Source organism: Vicugna pacos, chromosome 30 (genome assembly GCF_048564905.1).
Source record: "Vicugna pacos chromosome 30, VicPac4, whole genome shotgun sequence".
Classification (NCBI taxonomy): Eukaryota; Metazoa; Chordata; class Mammalia; order Artiodactyla; family Camelidae; genus Vicugna; species Vicugna pacos.
This window is the reverse complement of record NC_133016.1, coordinates 14,341,164-14,360,565: the sequence shown is the minus strand read 5'-3', so window position 1 is coordinate 14,360,565 and position 19,402 is coordinate 14,341,164. Positions and strand designations below refer to the sequence as shown.

The 19,402-nt window shown below is 43.1% G+C and overlaps 1 long non-coding RNA gene across 2 annotated transcripts in view; it reads right to left on the bottom strand.

Annotated features, from left to right (window-relative positions):
- The window catches only part of LOC140690469 (uncharacterized), a 74,822-nt gene extending 55,860 nt beyond the window's left edge, over positions 1-18,962 (bottom strand). The window contains exons 1-2 of one of the 2 annotated variants that reach the window (XR_012065768.1): positions 18,850-18,962; positions 13,261-13,365 (exon numbers count right to left, since the gene is read on the bottom strand). This is a non-coding gene — a long non-coding RNA (uncharacterized lncRNA). The remainder of the gene's footprint in view (positions 1-13,260; positions 13,366-18,849) is intronic. The other variant, XR_012065769.1, reaches the window with a different exon arrangement.
- Between the last annotated feature and the right edge of the window lie 440 nt (positions 18,963-19,402).

The following is a 19,402-nucleotide window of genomic DNA, read 5'->3' as shown; positions in this document are numbered from 1 at the left end:
ATGGGGATTCAGGGAGGATGCCTGAATATTATGCAATAAGTTCTTTTCCCTGAAGACTCTGGGGAGTTAAGGAAAGGGTGGGAAATATGTCCTATTCCTTTTGCCTTCGACTTCTAGCCCGGATGAAAGGCTTTACATGACTCAGATACAGGCATGGCCTCTCCCCCGGAATCAGAGACAGCAGGAAGCTGAGTCATGTGGCGTGGGGACTGGGCAGCCACTGCCTTCACTCCTCGGGTCCTCCATCCTCTCTTCCCCATTTGTTTTCATCCATGCCCTGGCTCATTTCAGCTTTGGTTATTTTCTCCATCCTTTGGTCTCACTTCTAATTACTTTCCTCTCACTACATTTTCATCTCAAGGGATAGAATTTGGGGATTTTTCTCAGAATGTCCATCTAAGACCTTTGCTTCTCTCCCCTCATTAGTTTTTCTTCTAAGCCTTCATTCTTTGCTCTTTCCCTTGTCTCCTGTGTTTAACTGCCCTTCCGGTAATTTGGTGCACAGTCAGCCATGAGCAGCTTTCCCTTGCTAACTGGCCAAGGTGCACACTTCAAGTTGCGCTTTCCAGTTTATTCCTCTCGTACCAACTATCCTTCTATGAAATTGGATGTTCTGTCTTCACAGCCCCTCACACACCACTGAGCAGCTCTTCATCTCTTTCCTCATCTTAATTAAAGCCTGTCGCACTCACATGTACACATTAAAACACATTTTACATTCATTCCCTTTACAGTTCCTAGAGATTTGCATGTGAGCGTGGAAGTGAACACACTACCTGGGGATGCTACCGCCTACAGCTGCTACCTGCTCCAGATACCTGCACAAGGTCGGCTGCCAGGCAGCCAGAGTGGTCTCAGGACTGGAATCCTGACAAGCACTGCACCTGCCGGGGGGGGGGTTGATCCAATCAGAGCTTGTTTAGAGGCAAAGTGACATCAGTGAAGGTCTCCTGCCTTCTCGGGTTGCAGACTGTTTTCCCATAAGCCTCCAGAAACCTAAAGACCCATCAGAAACTGAAAGGACACCCTCATCCAGCTGCTTTCGTCCATAAATGACTTGGCTATTGTCAGACTTGGTGGCTTAGGGCTTGGCGTAAGGGCTTCATCCAGATGCGGTGGGCTTCCGGCCCCAGTGCACTCCATCGTTACGTGGTGGCCTGCGACCTGCCTTCAGAAGACACAAGGCAAGGGTGCTTTTAAGCTCGTTAGAGGACATTCGCTCAGCTGTCCTCTTGGCTGGGTTTCTGTTCTCTTTCTGCATCAGCTTCACACGCTAAGGATATGATTCCTCGTGAAGAGTGAGGAAGAACTGATACCTTCGACAGGAATAGCCAGGTTCGGAGACATCAGGATGCTCTGTGGGCTGCCTCGGGCTAGCCCTCTTCATCATCGTAAGCCTAAGGAGATTGGATGGTACCCAAAGAAATCTAGCTGCGGTCCACCCAGCATTTTAATCAAAACAGCAAGCTTTGCTTTTCAGTAACCACACTGTCGTAAGTGGAGACTGTTACATTCAGTAGCAAGAAAGACACCATTGCCATGTAAATGTGACGAAATGGGAGAGAGCTCAGCTACCCTAGGAAGCCATCAGCAGACAGGGCAGTAGGAAGAGGTGCCACATGCATCCAGAACTCAGGCACCTGCTGTACACTGTCACTTTGGAAAGAATTTTGATCAGTGTTTCAACTTTAGAGTAACTTTCTGATGCATTGAAAGTGCCTTATAATTCAAGGTCCTGCTTGCGTATAGAAATTAAAATGTATTGATCCACACTTCCTTTACATTTCAATTTGAGACTGATAGAAGGAGAGAGAGATATTTTGCTTTATATCCCTCTCCTGCAAAAGGGGGAGAAAACAAACACAGGTGCTTTAAATTTTTCAAGGTGCAAACTAAATTGCACGATGCCCAGGAGTGTGCAGTAGCATTTCTTTGTTTGAGCATGGAATAAAAGATAGATAATTAGGAAATTGGGAGTCTATTAATTTTCCAAATTTACTCATGCAAGAACCACTGAGCTATGGTGATATTTGCTTACCTCGTCATTATGCAAAAATATATTAGCTAATTATTTTGACTAATGCAATTAAGATATGCATATTTAGCATAAACCATACAATAGAAATGTTACAGTCAGCAAGTGCTGGGTTGCGCTCATGGGTAGCAGAGAGGCAAAAGTCCCTGCTCAGTCTCCAGTGGTAAGCCACAAGATTGCTACAACTCTGCCTGCACTGTTATTATTAGTTTGGTTGCAGTAATTAATTTACTTTACAGCATGACTAGGTGGCACAGCTAGCAGTGGTATTAATTTTTGTTATGAGACACCTGAAGATGTCAGCTTTGGAGCAGCAGCGTCTGCACCTTTAATTGCCTTAATCAGTGGAAATGCAGTATCTTTTTCAGGGATCCAATTAAGAATGCTATTGTTATTTGTCTCTTCTCTCTAACCCTTGCTAATGAATACAGGAGCTAGCGAAAGTTAAGGTGATGGCAGTAGCCCAGAGGAGCAGCTTTACTTCTCAACCTGGGAATCCCACAGAGCCTGGAGCTCCCAAATGAGGCTCTGTCGAATGAGATTCCTTGGGTACCTCAACTCCTCTAGGCTCTTGCTGCTTGCAATGTGGTCCATGGACCAGCCTGGATGCACCCCAGACCCTCTGAATGGGTATCCACATTTTCACAAGATCCCAGTGATGAGCACACATATTAAAGTTTGAGAAATGCTGCTGGAGAGAAGGGTCCAGAACCAGCCTCCCACCTGAATGAACTTGGAGTGGTTTGATCAGTGGTGTGACCTGTGCTTGTGCCAGGAAGGAACCGTGGACTAACACGAACTCCAGTGCCCGTGATGTATTACTTCGCATCTGGAAGCATTTCAACCTATGGGAGTTTCATAATAAAATTCATACGCTCTCGGGAGGGATGAAGATTTTTCTCTGCTCCCATTTACCCTGCATCGGCTGAGACACCAGAAAAGTGAAGCAGGGAAGATGCTGGAGTGAAAAGGCCAAGAGGGGAAGAGGTTTGGGGAAAGGGTAGAATGGAGATGATGCTCCCCCCCTCCACAGTTCTGCCCCAGAGCTTGACCCCCGCCCCGTCTCCTTCCTGGGCTCCAGCGCAACCTGGTCCAAGGGTGTCAGCCTAGTCTGTTTAAGGGTGTGTCTCCCACCCGCGCCTCGTGGCACAGTCCCCACAACTCCACTGTCGTCCCACGTCTCTCTCTCCTCACCGGCTCTTCCTCTCTTTGTCCCCACACAGGAAGATTTACCTGCGTCATGTTCCAGCCCCATGTTACTTGTATGTGCAACTTTCCAGAAGTTTCCTCTCTGGCTTAACCAGACTGGCTCTCCCTTCTCTAGTCACCCACATTTCTTGCATGTCGCCCTAGTAGAAATACCACAGAGAACGTTTATTCCCACTCCTGACCACTAGCTGGCCCTCCACAGCTCACACAGGTGCATTTGAAATCGGGACCCTTTCATCTGCATCTCCAATCCATGTCCAGTGTCTGAAATTTTGTGTCTAAAGAGTCAAGCTCTGTTTCTCATCACTTTGCTCGCTTCTGAAATGATCTAGGCCAGCACAGCTTAGGAATAAACGGCAGGGGGGGTGGGGGGCATCAGCAACACTGAAAGAAAGATTCCCTTGCGAGAAGCAGCAGCAGGACCAATGAGCAGAATAGGATTCAAACTTATCATAGAGAAACAGTTACCTTATAATCTCCTGGCATGGGCTGAACTGTGTCCCCCCACCGAGAAATTCACATTGAAGTCCTAACCCCCAGGACCTCAGAGTATGAGTGTATTTGGAGACAGGGCTTTAGAAGGGTGATTAGGGTAAAACGAGGTCATTAGGCCGGGCCCTAATCCAATATGCCTGTGTCCTTATGAGAAGAGGAGACCTGGACACGGACTCACACAGAGGGAAGACAGTATGAAGACACAGGGAGGAGATGGCCATCTCCAGGCCAAGGAGGGCGGCCAGGAACAGTTCGTTCCCACACAGTCTTCAGGGTTGGAACCAACCCTGCTGACACCTTAAGATCAGACTTTTGGCCTCCGGCACTGTGAGACAATTCATTTCTGTTGTTCAAGCCATCGATCTGTGGTTCTTTGTTATGGCAGCCCGAGTGAACTAAAAGCACTTCTTAAAAAACAGGAATTTTTGTTCATATATTTAAGCCCTATCAACATCTAACATAATCATCGGTGTCTCATACTAGGTGTTCTATAAATACTCAGTGAGTAAATGAATAGATTAGTGAACGTGTACATGTAGGAATGAATGATTTAAAGAAGCAATCCCCAGGTCTTTAAGATAAAGCACATCTATATTTGGTCTTGACGATTCTGTGGTACATGTGTGATGTGTGCCTTCCAACCCAAGGGGAGACAAAAGCTAATCCCTGAGCAAATCCGCTGGAGAAAAAAGAAAACTGCTAGTTTAGGGGCCTCTTTTTCCAGCCACAAGGGGCTTTCTGTTGATCCTTCAAAGAGTCTCCAACAAGGAGCATGAGTCAGCCGGGTGGCAAACATATTTGTTTTCACATATTAGTCATATATTTGATAGAGTGTATAGCAAATGTATGTGATAACATAAAATATATTTTAAAATTACAAAATTTGGACAGCTGTCATGACATTTGAAAGAGTACATTAAAAATGTTGCTATATCCATTTTTAAATGCCATGCCAAATGGCTAAATTTGTCAGCCTTTCCACATATCTTATATCTGCTTGTTTGTTTTGATTTTTAAAAAGGCGCTCGCCAGGTGATTTCTGGGCATTTGGTCAGTAGGAACGAAAAGTCCGCTTGGTTCTGGCTAAACCAAAACTAGGTCTAAGATGAGCCCTGCCCAGCTCTACCTAGTTTGTCCAATTTCACAGCCTACCCTGAGCAAAATCGACAAGAAACTATCAAAGAGCAAGTGGGAGGTTTAGCAAACCGGGCTGGCAGAACAACAAGAAAGCAAAATTTGGGGTTCAGGAATTGGCACGTGAAACATTACACACGTGGGCTGAAACTGGCATCGTGTTATGTGTGCCCCATTCCCTGGAGGGGCAGTTGCGCTGTGTTCCAGTCATTCATTGCCCTGAGGGAACACAAACCTAGAGCAAGAAAACCCAGAATTTCAAATTTAAAAAAAAAACTTCATATTTTCAATGACAATTTTTGAAGAACACTGCATGAAGACAATCTGAGCATGTCAAGAGGCCAGATGTGGCCTGCGGGCTGCCATTTTGCAAACTTCGCATCACTCAATGCTCAAAAATGCCAGAAATCAGGCCAAAGGATTTCCATATCACACTGATTTCTTACCACACACTTATCCTAAGGAATCTGGCTTTGGGGCCACCTTATATGGGAAACTGCACTGTAAGCTTATTTTACATATGTTATATGATTTTAATATAGTGTATAAAATTCTCATAGTGAGAGAAACAAGCTTGGGAAGAGGTAACCCAGTGCACTGGGGGGCAGGCGGGGGTGTTGGCTTTTACTGACAATTACAAAATGTGTCTTCCTGTCTGCTCGACTTTATTTGTGTTGAATTAAAATACCAATAATATTGGTTTTCTTTGCCTGATTGTCAAAGAGCTGAAAGTGAAGACCGGAGGCCCACATGCACGGTGGGGCAGAAGGAAGACTGCCCAGCCCCTTGAGGCTGGCCTCAGATCACCAAACGTCAACTGTATGGTGGCCACGCTACGTTGGCCTTTGGAACTCAGCTAATCCTTACACTGTGTGCGCATACAAAACATTAGCTATCTGCTGTCAGGCCTTCATGTGCCACATGCTGGGTTAATTAACACAGAGACGCTTGATCCTGGAACCCTCCAGAGAGCAGCACAGAAAGCCGCCCAGGCCTGGGGACAGGCAGAGCCCTCGGGGGATGGAAAACACAGAGGTCTGCTCTGTTTTCATTTCTTTCTGCTCTTGTGATGCAAGGTCAGTGGGTTAGTCAACCCCATTTCTGTTCCATTGTCTGTTGTGATTCCCAGGAAGGCAGCTTCGATGAACAATGAAGCCTTCTTGCATCCCAAGAATTAAACATCCAAACTCCCAGCGTTCCCTCTATGATGGTCCAAAGGACGGGTTCATCAGAAAGATGGCTGCCCCTACAAGACAGCAGCGCTCTACCTGGGGCCCATCACAAAACTCTCTACTCATAATTTCATCCTTATAAATGTATTGACATAGAAATATATTTACATATTTTAATCGAAAATACCCCCGAAGTTTTACATTTTTTTGCCACAGCGAATGTATGTACACACATAGACACACAGATAGCTCTTCGTTTGTAGTTTTAGGGACTAGTGAATAGAGAAAGCCATCCTGTCATTCACCTACTTCTTTTTTTTTTTTTAATAGAGGTACTGGAGATTGAACCCAGGACTTCATGCATGCTAAACATGCACTGTACCCCTGAGCTATGTCCCCATCACCTACCTCTTGAATATAGTATGTCAGTGTGTGTCTCTGAGGCTTATGCCTAGAGGTCAGGTCACAATGTAGAACAATGTGGATTTGAGGGAAGGCACGCAGTAACCAATGGAAAATCTCTTAATAACATTGTAAGGGCCAAGAAACCTTCTGGACTCTCTTGTAGCAATGGTGATGGAGAAGAAAGGAATGAGAAAGGAGGATACTCTGAAACAGGAAGAAGTAAGACTTGAAAAGTAACAAAATAGAATGTCAATATGTGGCAGGAGTTCCAAGCATGGATGCTGAGGAAGCTGGAGCAGAGAAAGAGAGGGATCTGGAAAAGCTGGCAGAAAGGAAAGGGGGCCAGTCCCCAGCTGTGGAATAGACAGGTTTGACTGAGAAAGATGAACACTGTATGAGTGCACTTATATATGGAATCTAAAAAAGCTAAAAAGAAAAAAAACTCATAATAAAAAAGAGATCAGATTACTAGAGGCAAGAGACAAGGAGGAGAAAGAATGGGAGCAAAGTGGTCAAATGGTACCAACTTTCAATCACAAGATAAAACATACTAGGGTTGCACAGCATGATGACTATAGTTAACACGGCTTTCTGTTGTGCAGGAAAGTTGTTAAGAGAGTAGATCCTAAGAGTTCTCGTCACAGTGAGAAATTTTTTCTTTTTATTATATCTGTATGATATGACGGATGCTAACTAAACCTATTACGGCAGTCATTTCACAATATACGCCAATCAAACCATCATGTTGATACTTTAAACTTACACAGTGATTCATGTCAATTATTTCTCAGTAAAACTATGAAAATAAATAGACAGACTTGACTCTGAGACATGTGACCCCACAGAATCCCTTTAAGGCTCTCTGTTTTAGGAATGATGACAGTCTCTTCTGAGGGTGGTCATGAGGATGAAAAAAGAAAATGTACAATTCAGAAGCAGTAGAGCACAGAATTTAAACATCATTGACTCTGGAGGCAACAAATGTCTCCTCTTAAAAACCACATGGGGCGGGGGGTTTAGCTCAGTGGTCGAGTGTGTGGTGCTTAGCATGCTCGATGTCCTGGGTTCAATCCCCAGTAACTCCATTAAATAAATAAGTAAATAAATAGCCCTAATTATCTCCCCCACTTAAAAAAAAATGTAGCCTTGGGGAAATTATTTAAGATCTCCAGGCTCCCCTTTCTTCTTGTGTAAAATTAAAATGATAATAATAGTACTTAGCTCATTAGTTATTGCAGGGATTAAATGAGATAATATATGTAAATCACTACAACCAGGGCCTGATACACAGCGACCACTCAGTGCATGTGAACTACTATTAGGCAGGGGGTTTAGCTCAGCACTTGGAACAAAATCAAAGCTCAGCGACCAATAGCCATGATACCATTCATGGCCATGTGTAGAGTTTTGTGCAAAGAATGCGTATGGAACATCATTAGCCAGCAGCCACTTGACAGAGATCTCGAAATGATAAATGAGCCACAGACTAGAAATGACAACCAACGTTCCACTGCACGCAAGGGAGGACACAAGAGGTCTCCCCGGCTCATGAGACGCAGGCCAGGCTGGACAACCACGGTGGTGCCCGTCACCCTCGGCCTCGGCAATTCTCAAACCTGGGCTCAAACCAATCGGGGTTCACAGAAGCACATCGAAGCAATGATGGAGAAGCGTCTCAAACTCCACACACTCCTGCCCCGCTAGTCACCATCGTGCTTGCCTCCCCTTAGCCCTGCCTGCCTCTCACCTCCCAGCACCCCCACTACTGCCGCCGCCATCATTTTGGCTAATTTCGCATTAGCCATGTGGACTGTCGGATGGTTTGTGCTGTATTTTGTTGCCCTTTCAAATATTTCTTAAATAGAAGATTGTACCATCTGGTGGACAATCTGCCTGTGTGCTATCTCACCTATCACAGCGTGGATTCCTCTCCTATTAGGGAAGGAGCGAGGGAGAGAGGAAACGCCGCTTGCAAGAGCGCTGCGTCTGGCCGCCCGCAGCCCGCTGTCGCGGGTCGGCTCGCTCTCTCCCAGCGGCCTGGTCCTGCCCGCACAGCAGTCAGCGTCGCTGTGCTGAGCGAATGCTTCTGCCGCTCACTCCGTGGCCAGGCGACTACTCATGGGGCTGCAGGGAGCCGCCGTCTCCGTAGACGCGCCTCTCTGACCTGTGCTGACATCCTACCTACATAAGCATTGAATGGGGATGAAGCTACGCTTCGCAAGTGGACGAGAGAGAGCAGCGAAGGCTTCAATTCCACACAGAACATCTCTACCAAGTAAAAACAATTGATTCAAGGTACTTAAAATATTCGTGTACCTAAAGAAGGCAGGCAGCCACAGATGTATTAAGGAGTGTGTGTGTGTGTGTGTGTGTGTGTGTGTGTGTGTGTGTGTGCCTCATGGACCTTGACAAACACGCTCATGGCATATCTACCTTTTATTCTGCCCCAGGCAACACCAATTATGCCTGCGGAGAAATGGAGAATTGGTGTTTCTGGTTTAGAAGATGACACTGTCAATCGTAGCATTAAGACTTGAGAACGTTCTTCAGTAAATCTTGTTTGATAGGAACAAAAGCAACTCTGCTAACTTGCTTTCCACTTGGGGATGAGTGATGTGGTCTCCATGAGGCCCATGGCAGAATCCCGAATGATTTTCAAGTATGGCAATGGTCAGGCGGTCAAGAATGGGAAATCTAGCACAAAACTGCCTGGGGTTAGACCCAGACTCTACCTTCTACCAGATGTGTGACCTTAGGGAAACTATATAACCTTGATTTCTTCATCCATAAAATGGGTATAATAATAGTACCTACCTCAGAGAGTTGCTTGATTCAAAAACCCTTATAGCACTTCCTGTATGCTGGACATTCTCGTAAATACTTTAAAAATCAGCCAAAGAATAGCTTCCCCTTTTCCTAAACGGAATCACGGCATAGCCCCAGTGCCCATCTGAACCTGTATTAACATCTGCATCCCACTCCCCGTGTGGCCCGGCTGTCAGCATCATGCACTCCCAGCCTGAGAAGCCTCAGGGTGGGCTCCCTTCTCTCCCACCCCACAGAGATAGGGCTGTAGCTAGGCCACTCCATCCGTCCCACTGCCACCCCTTTGTTACGTGAAATAAGGCAGAATATGAGCAATTTGCCAGATCAGCAGATCAAAACTCTCTACATCATTTCAATTTAAAATGGCATCTGGTTGTCTACGGCAGTTTCTCCCAATGTGCCACCAAAATATACATGAGCACATAATAAAAGGAAAACTCACCACGAAACTGAAGGCTCAGGTCAGCAGATAACCTGTGGTCAGAATTCTAATTCTTCTAATTCTGGATTTCTACGGACTACAAGGCGGATGAACTCCAAGTAGAAAAACCGTGACTGGTCTACCTCACTTTGTCTCATGCACTAGAGCAGCCTCATCCAGCCAAAATCAGCCCAGAAAATTCTTCCCTCCTCCCCCAGGACCTTCTCCCTCCCTTCTACTCACTCACACCAAAAAAAAAAAAAAATGGGGGTCACTGCTCTCACTGCACAGGCGATGTGTGTGAGAGAATAATTTGAGCTAACATTTATTGAGTCATTACTATGTGGCAGGTGCTCTGCCAAGCATTTCATCAAATGTTAACATATTTAATACTCACAAAAATCCAATGGAGTAGGTACTTCATTATTACCCCATTGTAAATTTGAGGAAACTGAGGCACAGAAAAACTAAGCGACTTTATCAGGGTCTTATAGCTAATAAATGGCAAACTGGGATCTGAACCCAGGCAGTCTGGCTCTAAAACTCAAATTTGTAATTTCTGTATATGACTCAGTCAATGTCCATCATTCCTCGTACTGCTACACCCACACAGAGACTAAAACTTTAAATAGATATATAAGAAAGCAGGTGGAACTCATGATGCACATTGCACTGTGAAAACACAGCCCCTACAAGTAAAGGAATACGGACAATGGAGGGGATACAAATAGACTGTTTCAGCACATGCTTGCAAGTGTAGGTTTTCCCCTTCTTATGGGTTCAGAGTACAGGAGAGCCCACTAGGCACTGAGAGTCTAGTGGGGAGGTCTCTGTCGCCCAGCAGAGCCTCACAATATGAAGACCAGCTCCACCTCGTGCCCTGCCTGACAGCTGTCAACATCCACCTGCCCTCTGTCTTAGGCTTCAAACAACAGTGCGCAACAAATAGACTCGGAGGAAAAAATTCACACTTTTTTGTTTGTTTGTTTGTTTAGCAAATGGTCAGTCTGGGTTGATTTGATCTTCCTGAAGGTTAAGCAAAAAAAAAAAATTATATATACAGACAATTGAAAATACTAAAAATTAAAAGAAGTGGATATTATCCTAGAGACTAAAGGGAAAGGAAAATATGAAAATGATTTACTCTAAGACTAAGAAGAAATTTTTGGAAAACTCTTCAATTTTGTTTTAGTAGAATTGGAGAAGTCATGGCCTATGAAAATCTATGAAACAGCAGCAGAAATACCAAATAGATTGACATGAAAATTGAGTTGAATGTTATAAAAAAGATTTGCCAAAAAAAAGTAAGTTTGCAATGGCAAAATAAAATCTAATTTAGAAACAGTAAAGAACAGATCTGACACTGTTAAAAATAAAGTCAGTAATGTGGAGGACAAGCCAGAAAATTTATTCTTAATGCAAAGGAAAAGGACAGAGATAAAAATGATGAGAGTTAATATGATGCACAGGGTAGAATACATAACTAAATTTAGGAATCCAGCTATTTCAGAAGAGTAAGACAAAACAACCAGGGACAAAGTAACAAGTAAAGATTAAATTAAAGTTTTTCAGGACTAAGTTTTCATGCTAAAAGAGCTAATCCAGGCAAAAATTAAAGAAAAAAGGGGAAAGAAAAAGGAGAGTGACAGAGCATCAGAGAAAGATAAGGGAGGTGGAGAAAATGACACAGAGAGAGACTGAGAGAAAGTGGGATTAAGAGAACGTGAAAGGGACAGGAAAGAATAGAGATGAAACTCAGAATTACAACCATCAAGCACCCCTGCAGAAGAAAGGTCGCTCCCTGTGGTAGGCACTGTCCCTGCCCCAGGCTCTCGTACGCTCAGCGCTTCAGCGTCAACAGCCTGACTTCCAACTTCCGACGCGTGGGATTCTTTTGCATCAGGTCGTTCTTTGACCCCATGGCCACTCTGCCTGCCTCTCCAGTGTCTGTGTGTGCTGGGGGATCAGTCTCCCCCAGGAGCTGTGTTCAACCAGTGAGAGGCAGGGTTTTGTGATTAGAACACCCCGGCTCCCTCACGTTTCTGAGACAGTGACTTTGGGAAATGTGTTTTTCACTGACATCCAGAATTAATCAGCGTGATTAAGCTCCAGGTGTATACCGTGGTATCTGGCTGGATAGCACACTCTTGATAATGCACCCTTTATTGGGTGCCTTCCTCTCCCCGTCTCCTCTCCCCACTCCTCTACCTTTTCTTCCCAGATAAACTACTTGCACTTGAATCGTTGCCTCAGAGCTTAATCTTGGGGGAACTCAAAATAAGACATCCTCAATGGGGAACTAAAATTAGGCCAGATCGCTCTCAAATGCTGAATGACAGGAAACCATGGTGCTAAGTTTATCCAGGTCTGAAAAGAATGATTTGAGACTCATGAATTTAATGTTCAGCCAAGTTGCCATTCATATGGGACAATTATAGACTTTCTCAACTAGGCAAGGGCTCAGAAGATTCTCTTCCTTAAAGCATCACTTGAAGACTACTTCTAGCCTTTAGAGACATGAATCAGAGAAACTCAAGAATGGGGAGTTTGTGATGTGCACTGAGGATTAGAAACCACTCTCATCTCACTCTCTTATCTGGAAGTTTGTTTTTCTTTTAATCAGTATTCTCATGTTTCATATTTCTGAACCTGTGATTCAAAGAATGACTTCCATAATGGAATTCTCAATTCGAGCAGCTTGTGTTAGAAATAAAAGCAGCTAACACATCTCAGACGCTCACTAGGAATGAGGCACTATGCAATATCTTATTTAATTCTCATCATAATCTAATGAGGTTAGTTCTGTTGTTATCCTGAAAGAGGAAACTGAGTTACCGAGAGGTTAGCATCCCCAGGATGACATAGCTTGTAAGCGGTTAAGGGAAAGTACTCTGGACCCAGGCTGCAGTTTCTGAATCCAACCCACATAAGCCTCAGTTTACCCTCTCTCATTTTATCACGGACGATTAGGAATGAGGGCTGTAGTAGGGATCAGAAAATATTCCCAGATGTTTTTCTCTTCATCTTACCTCTCATTTAAATAGTTCCAACACCATGTAGGGGATGTTCATGTTGACTACAAAGATGATCCTATGTTGGGTTATAAGTGATTTTCAAGAACAACCTCAGAATGGCCACCGGTCTGATGAGTGGCCCTCACTCCAGAGCAGTGCTGTCCAGTAGAAACTTCTGTGATGATAAAAATGTCCTACACCTGTCCTGTCCAACATGGTACCCAATAGCCACATGCGGCTACCAGAGTGCTGGAAATGTGGCTAGGGAGACTGCAGATATAAATTTTTAATTTTATGTAATTTTAATTGAGGATGAGAATTTAAATTTAAGCTGCCACATGCGGTAATGACTACTTCATTGTGCCACGTAAATCTAGTATCCTTAGAACCAGGAACGACTTCCGGGCTCCTGTCTCCAGCATCCTTAACTTGCATGGTAGCAACAAGAGAAATTCTCCCATTAACAAAGACTGGGGCAGAAAAGTTGTTCCAACAAGCCCCAAATAGAGGATGGACCCCTCCCACCCCCAGAGTGTTTGTGGCTCTTACTAGGGCGCACGGGCACTCCTTGTCTCACCGATGTTGGTGACTTCATTACCAAGATGTGGCTGGTGCTGTTGGTTCTCTCGAGTGTGCCATGGTGCTTCAGAGATTCTGCAAACATTTAATTTGAATTGCATTTTTAAATATGTTTAACCTCTCAGACAGTAATTTAAAACACTCAAGTAATACGAATAGATTTGAGATCACTGCCTGTAACCTGGTACTATTAGATTCACTTGTTTTTATGCCAACTTTAGAATCCTGCTTCTGTGGCCATCTCTTAGGAAGGAGAGAATGCTCTGAGGTTACAAAGTAAATTGAATAAAAAAAGAAAAATCTTACCATATCTCTCTACTTAAACGTCTAAATCAAAATTGTCTCCATATCTTACAAAACAAAAATTCATAAATCAAGAGGGTGCAATTGGAAAATGAGGCAGCTATAACATGGCAAGAGTCATCCCTCATTCCCAGTTTCAATTCTTTGTGTTCAACCCAACAGTCTCTGAATTCTCTCTGAGTGCCCTTAAAATAAATAAAGCTTAACATTTCAGTTGCATAAATTTGTAAATTACAAAATAAATTCAAGGTACTCAAATGTTCTTTTTGCTGCTTTGCATACTTCGACGGCACGCGATGTTTTATTTGCAAAAGAAAATATTGTGCTCCTTAAGAAAAAAAAAAGTTGACAGGCACTGACTATAATGATAGTGTGTCCAGCCGGGTGTCAGGTGACCTCCTCACATCCACACGGAGGAGTTCTTCCCGCTCACCCATCTTGAATTGGGTTTGTGCTATGTGGAGTGGGTTAGAGAGAGAGGTGACAATACATTAGATTTCAGTGCCACCAGGAGAGAGTGGCAAGAGAAAATAATTAGCATCACCTTGTCAATGCGTTTGAAACCAAGCACAGAGGACTCTATTTGACCTCACAAGGCGTCTTCCTGTGTGGTCACTCAGTTCCTTGAGGAAGGGACCCTGAGCCCGACTGCCTGTGAGTAGTCACTGAGGCTTTAACCATGCCTCTCTCTCTCTCATCCAGCTCATTCTTTCCTTACCTTTAAAACTAATTTTCCTCTCGGGACCATACACAATTTCGGTGGCTGCCTGCCTTTTTAAATTGATGAATGACTGTGACAATTGCTGTTGCATTTTTAAACGCACACAAGAAGTGAAGCCAACAACACTAAGACTGCAGTTGGATTTCAATATTTTAAAGAACACACATTCCAACCGGGACTTCATTTGGTGAATGTCTGTGAAAATCAAGAACTGAGGGGAAAATGCCTCCGCTAAAGAACTTGAGATGAAAAGCATCCAGAATGATGCCAAGGGGACCCCCCCAAGAGGGAAATGTACTCCACTCTGGTTCACCAGTGGGAGTGAACCCTCCAATAGGCTGATTTCTGCTGCTTGTTTGATCCTTGTCCACACTTGCTTATTGTAGGATAATTTCACTAACCACCTTTTCTCCCACAACACCCTGGGAAAAAAAAGAAAAAGAAAAAGGAAAAAAGGCTGCTTTATTTTACAGCTAATTTGCTGTAAGCACATAGCCCAGCTGCTCACAATGAAGTAAAAGAGGAAATGAGAACAGAGGGAACCTTCTAATGAAGGCGGGTGGGGGAGCGGTAAGGAGATGGAGCAACAGAAGAGATGCTCTTTGTATGATTCAAGACAAGCAAACACCCGCGGTAAGCAGCTATGTTCAGCTTGAGCCTAGGAAGAGAGAAATAAGACCGAAACGATTCTGGAAGAACAGATAATTTGTTTGAGATGGTATTTTAACTGGCCAAAAGCAATCCCTCCCACCTGTCCATTATACAAAGTTATAGTTCGGATTTTGGTCTTGAACGTGCTGTTATCATTGGCCCGTTATTTGTAGACAAGGGGTAATTCTAAAAACAGATGTTAAAAATTTGCAGTTCTGTAAGCAAGGGTTCAGAGAGGTGCGTTTCGTTGATGAAATGGGAAAAGGTTTAGATGAAATTATTCGGGGGCCGGGGGGAAATGACATCCTAGACTTCTGTGTTAGCAGACTGCGTGCCTCGTTCCTACAAAATATTTCCTTGTGAAAACAGGAAAGATCACATTCTTTATTGCATGCACTTCTCTCTGCCAGCTCAGCAGACACACGCCTCCCCCTTAACAAGACCTCCTCTAACTCTTTTCCCTGGGGGCCACATCAGAATGGGGTACATTTTATACTTCTGTACTTTTTCAAACTGCAGAATGTGATATTCACAGGGAAATGAAGAATTTCCTGACGTTTCAGCTCTCATAATGTGACCCGTAATGTGGTGCAGTGGGGGGAGGGGAGGAGGGAGAATAGCTTATGAGCTCGAAGAGAAAATAAATAGGTTTTAATATTCAGCTTTAAATAAATGTACTGAATTGGTCTGTATGATAATAGTGCCAAAATAATTAATTTGAGCCTGGCCTCCTCATTTGTCAACGAGAGCAGGTTGCTGTGCTGGAAGGCTTCTGTGAACCAGTAAAAACATCAGCCCATCAACCCTATAAAGCTCAGGGCTCCTCTGTGTGCTCCCCTGGAGGAAGCTGAGGCCTAATTTCCTCTGGCCCAGCTGGGGGCCCTGTCAGGCTAGCCTTGGGATCCTCATTCTGAGAATTGTTTCTGCACCGAGGGAGCGCCTGGTCCCACCTCATATCCTGTAGCATTTCTTTGCCTGCTGATCTTCAGAGGAAACCAGCATTTTTAGCTGTTATTTGATAGCAACGATTGGGAATTTCAAATTCCGTGGTTTAATCCCACTTAGTAAATGGGAGTCATTCCTTGATTCTCACAGTTGGTGACAAGGATTAAGGACCACTGTAGTGGACAGAGGGCGATCCTTGGCACCGTGACATGAGAAGTCCAAAAAATTCTGAAAATAAATAATAAATAATAAAATGCACTGTTTAAAAAAAAAAAAAGCTTATAATGCTTTGGGGAGCTTAAATGTCCAAATCTCCTCATTAACAAATTGGAAAACAAGAACATACCTAGAAACAGGCTCATAAAACAACGGAAGTAGTTTTTTTAATGGCAGAGACGTACTTCTCTTAAATTTGAAAGGAAGTTTAAGCTTTAAGAATAGAAAATTTAGGGGCTAGGATACAGCTCAAGTGGTAGAGTGCTTGCCTAGCATGCACAAGGTTCTGGGTTCGATCCCCAGTATCTCTTCTAAAAATAAATAAATAAATGAACCTAATTACATCCTCCCCCCCAAAAAAAACTTTTAAAAAAATTTTAAATGAAAAATAGAAAATTTAAAAAGAAAAAAACAGTCGTTATAGGGAAGAAAGAAAGAGTAAAATTTGTTTGGAGCATAACAATATGTTGCTGGGTAGGGTCAAGTAGGAGATAAATTATTGTTTTTGAAAGTTTGCTGTCCAATTTTTCTCAGCACATGGGCAGCTGAGACTCTCAGTCGCTAGCCCCAATGGTTACAGACCCATGTCATATACCTTGGTACAGGCTGGAAGACTGCTAAAATATAGGAAGGAATGGGACTGTAGAGTACTATACAGACATGAAAAGGAAGGGGGAATATCTCTACATAATACTCGAGTAATCCCCAGGATACATTTTGGTGAGTGAAAAAGTAAGATGGTGAAATTGAGTATAACTTGCAGCTGTATATCTAAGATATAGGAGGAAGAAATGTATCTACAAATTAAGCATATTTAAACTGTGTATCTGGACAACCAAGTAGTTGTCGAATTGCAGTCTGACTTTGTAGATATACTTTAGACAATTAACAAAACAAGATAAAATTAGACTATGGCTATCCCGAGTGAATTAATAGATCTAGGCAATGATTATCAATGGCTGCTCACATCACAAAAACTTCGACTTTGTATGACTATGATGGAAAAAAATCCCACTACTTCTGCAGTATTCTTGCCAAGAAATCAAACCTGAATCTATTCAAGCCTCTAGAGCTCACCAGTAGTTCTAGAAAATCCAGAATACAATGAAATGACACTATGGGGATGTGATAAGCAACTCCAGACTGTGGAAAAAACTCTTTAATAAATAAACTGTAAGGGAAAAAAAATGATATAGAGGAGGAACGTAATGTATTTTCAAAAGTTAAAAGATATCAACTCGTCAATTAATTACTTAGACCCTGATATTAACCAAAAAAAAGGTAAAAAATGAAAAAAATTATAGACAATTGGAGAAATTGATCACTGACAGATATTTGATGATAATACAGACATTTTAAACTTTTCAGATTAATAATCATATTATTATTTTTTTTGAGTCCTGCTATTTTAGAATCACATACTAAAATGTTTACAGATGAAAGGATGTGATGTTAGGGATCTGCTCAAAAACAATCCATTCAGTGGAGGGGGTGAGAATGGTTGAAACAGAATTGACAAGAGGTGATAATCACTGAACATGAGTGATTAGCGTATATATGAGTTTATTATATTCATCTACTATCATATAAAATTTGAAATTTTCTATGATGAAATGTTTTCAAAAACTTAAGAATGAATAAAAATAAAAGAAGAAATGACGTCCCTTAACTTCTTGACATATTAGAAACCCTTTATAGCAATCATTCTGGTAAAGATACGTTTGCAGAAACATACTTCGAAAGGTGCTCTGTAAGAGTCTTAGGAGTGTTCCCTAAAAGCTAGATCCCACCCTGTTCTACGTGTCTCATCCTTATTCATCCTAGTCCCGTAAAGAAAGTCCCCTTCCTTCTCCCCAGCAGGTAAAAATGCCCATTAGCCCCAGCTCACGTCATCCTGGTGGATGCAACAAGGAAGATAATCGACTATGGCTGACTAGATGTCCCCTGAGTCCAGATGAAACATCGTTGTTTTCATCTTTCCAACAAGAAAGGCATCCGTATCCCCCTTTCAAAGAAGAGGAAAGAGAGGCTTAGAGCGATGATGTCGCTTGCCTGTGGCCATGAAGCTAACAAGCATCTCTCTTAGGATTTCCATGCAGAAATTTCAGGCTCTGAAGACTTTGTCTCTTGCAACCATAACAAATCCACACCTGAATGTGCTCCTTGGGTTACATTCCCCCCACCCCCAAGACCACCAAAACTACTTTATAACTTTAGTGTACACTGAAATCATCTTGGAAATTCGTTTAAAAGTCAGATTGCTAGGCCCAACCCCCAAAAGATTTTGATTCCACAGTTCTGGAACAAGGGCCCAGGAAGATGCATTAAGCAAAAGATTCTGATGCAGATCGTCTGGGGAACAAAGCCTTGAGAAACACTTCCCAAATCCATCACAGCTTTAACCTTCAGAAGTGTTATGACATGATCCTCGGTGCTTCGTTTCCTGGCAACACGTCCTGTTAAATGAATCAGCAGTTATTCAACTGTTTCAGAAAGTCTCTTTGCTCCTGTTTTCCCTTCCTCCAGAATTATATAATAATAATAATCACAATTGTCATAATAAGTGCGCTCGAACTGGCATTCTGAGGGGTGTAAAGTCCATGCCCGCGGTGACAAGCCCTTCTTCAGTCTGGCCTCAATGAGTTGAATTTAAAATTAGGAAAAAAATAAATAAATAGAACTTAAAAGTAAATAAAATTAGAGAAGCTCCAAGGCATAATTACCGTTAGCACCTCCAGCCAACTCCTGAGCGCTCAGCTCAGTTTCTGTCATAATGGAACTCTTCCCAAGGACCAAGGGCTGTGTGACACAGCAGGCGTTCCAAGGAGGAACGGAACACCAGAATAACACGGTAACGGAATGACGGAATTCCTCTGAAAACTTCTAGAAGCTGTGATGTGAGCAAATTGACAAGTAAACAAATAAAACAATAGAGCAGAGTATATACAAAACTAAAAGAAGACTGTGGGGCAGAGGGCTCATTTTCTGCAGGTAATAATAAGGAAATGTCTCAGTGATCATGAACGACCCAAGCAGGGCTTTGACGTCAGCTACTCCGAGGAGAGAGGTGCTTCTGTGTTGAAGACATAAGGAAGCAAGGTGCTGGAGACCCATGGTCACCCTGCTGTCCTGTTTGGGACAGCTTTCAGCGGTAATGAGCTCATTTTTAAAGAGATGTACAACACCCAGGCCTAGAGGAATTAAATCATTTCCTTGTGATCTTTCAATACTTCTGCAGCCACACCAGGGAAGCCAGTTTACTGTACACAACTCTCC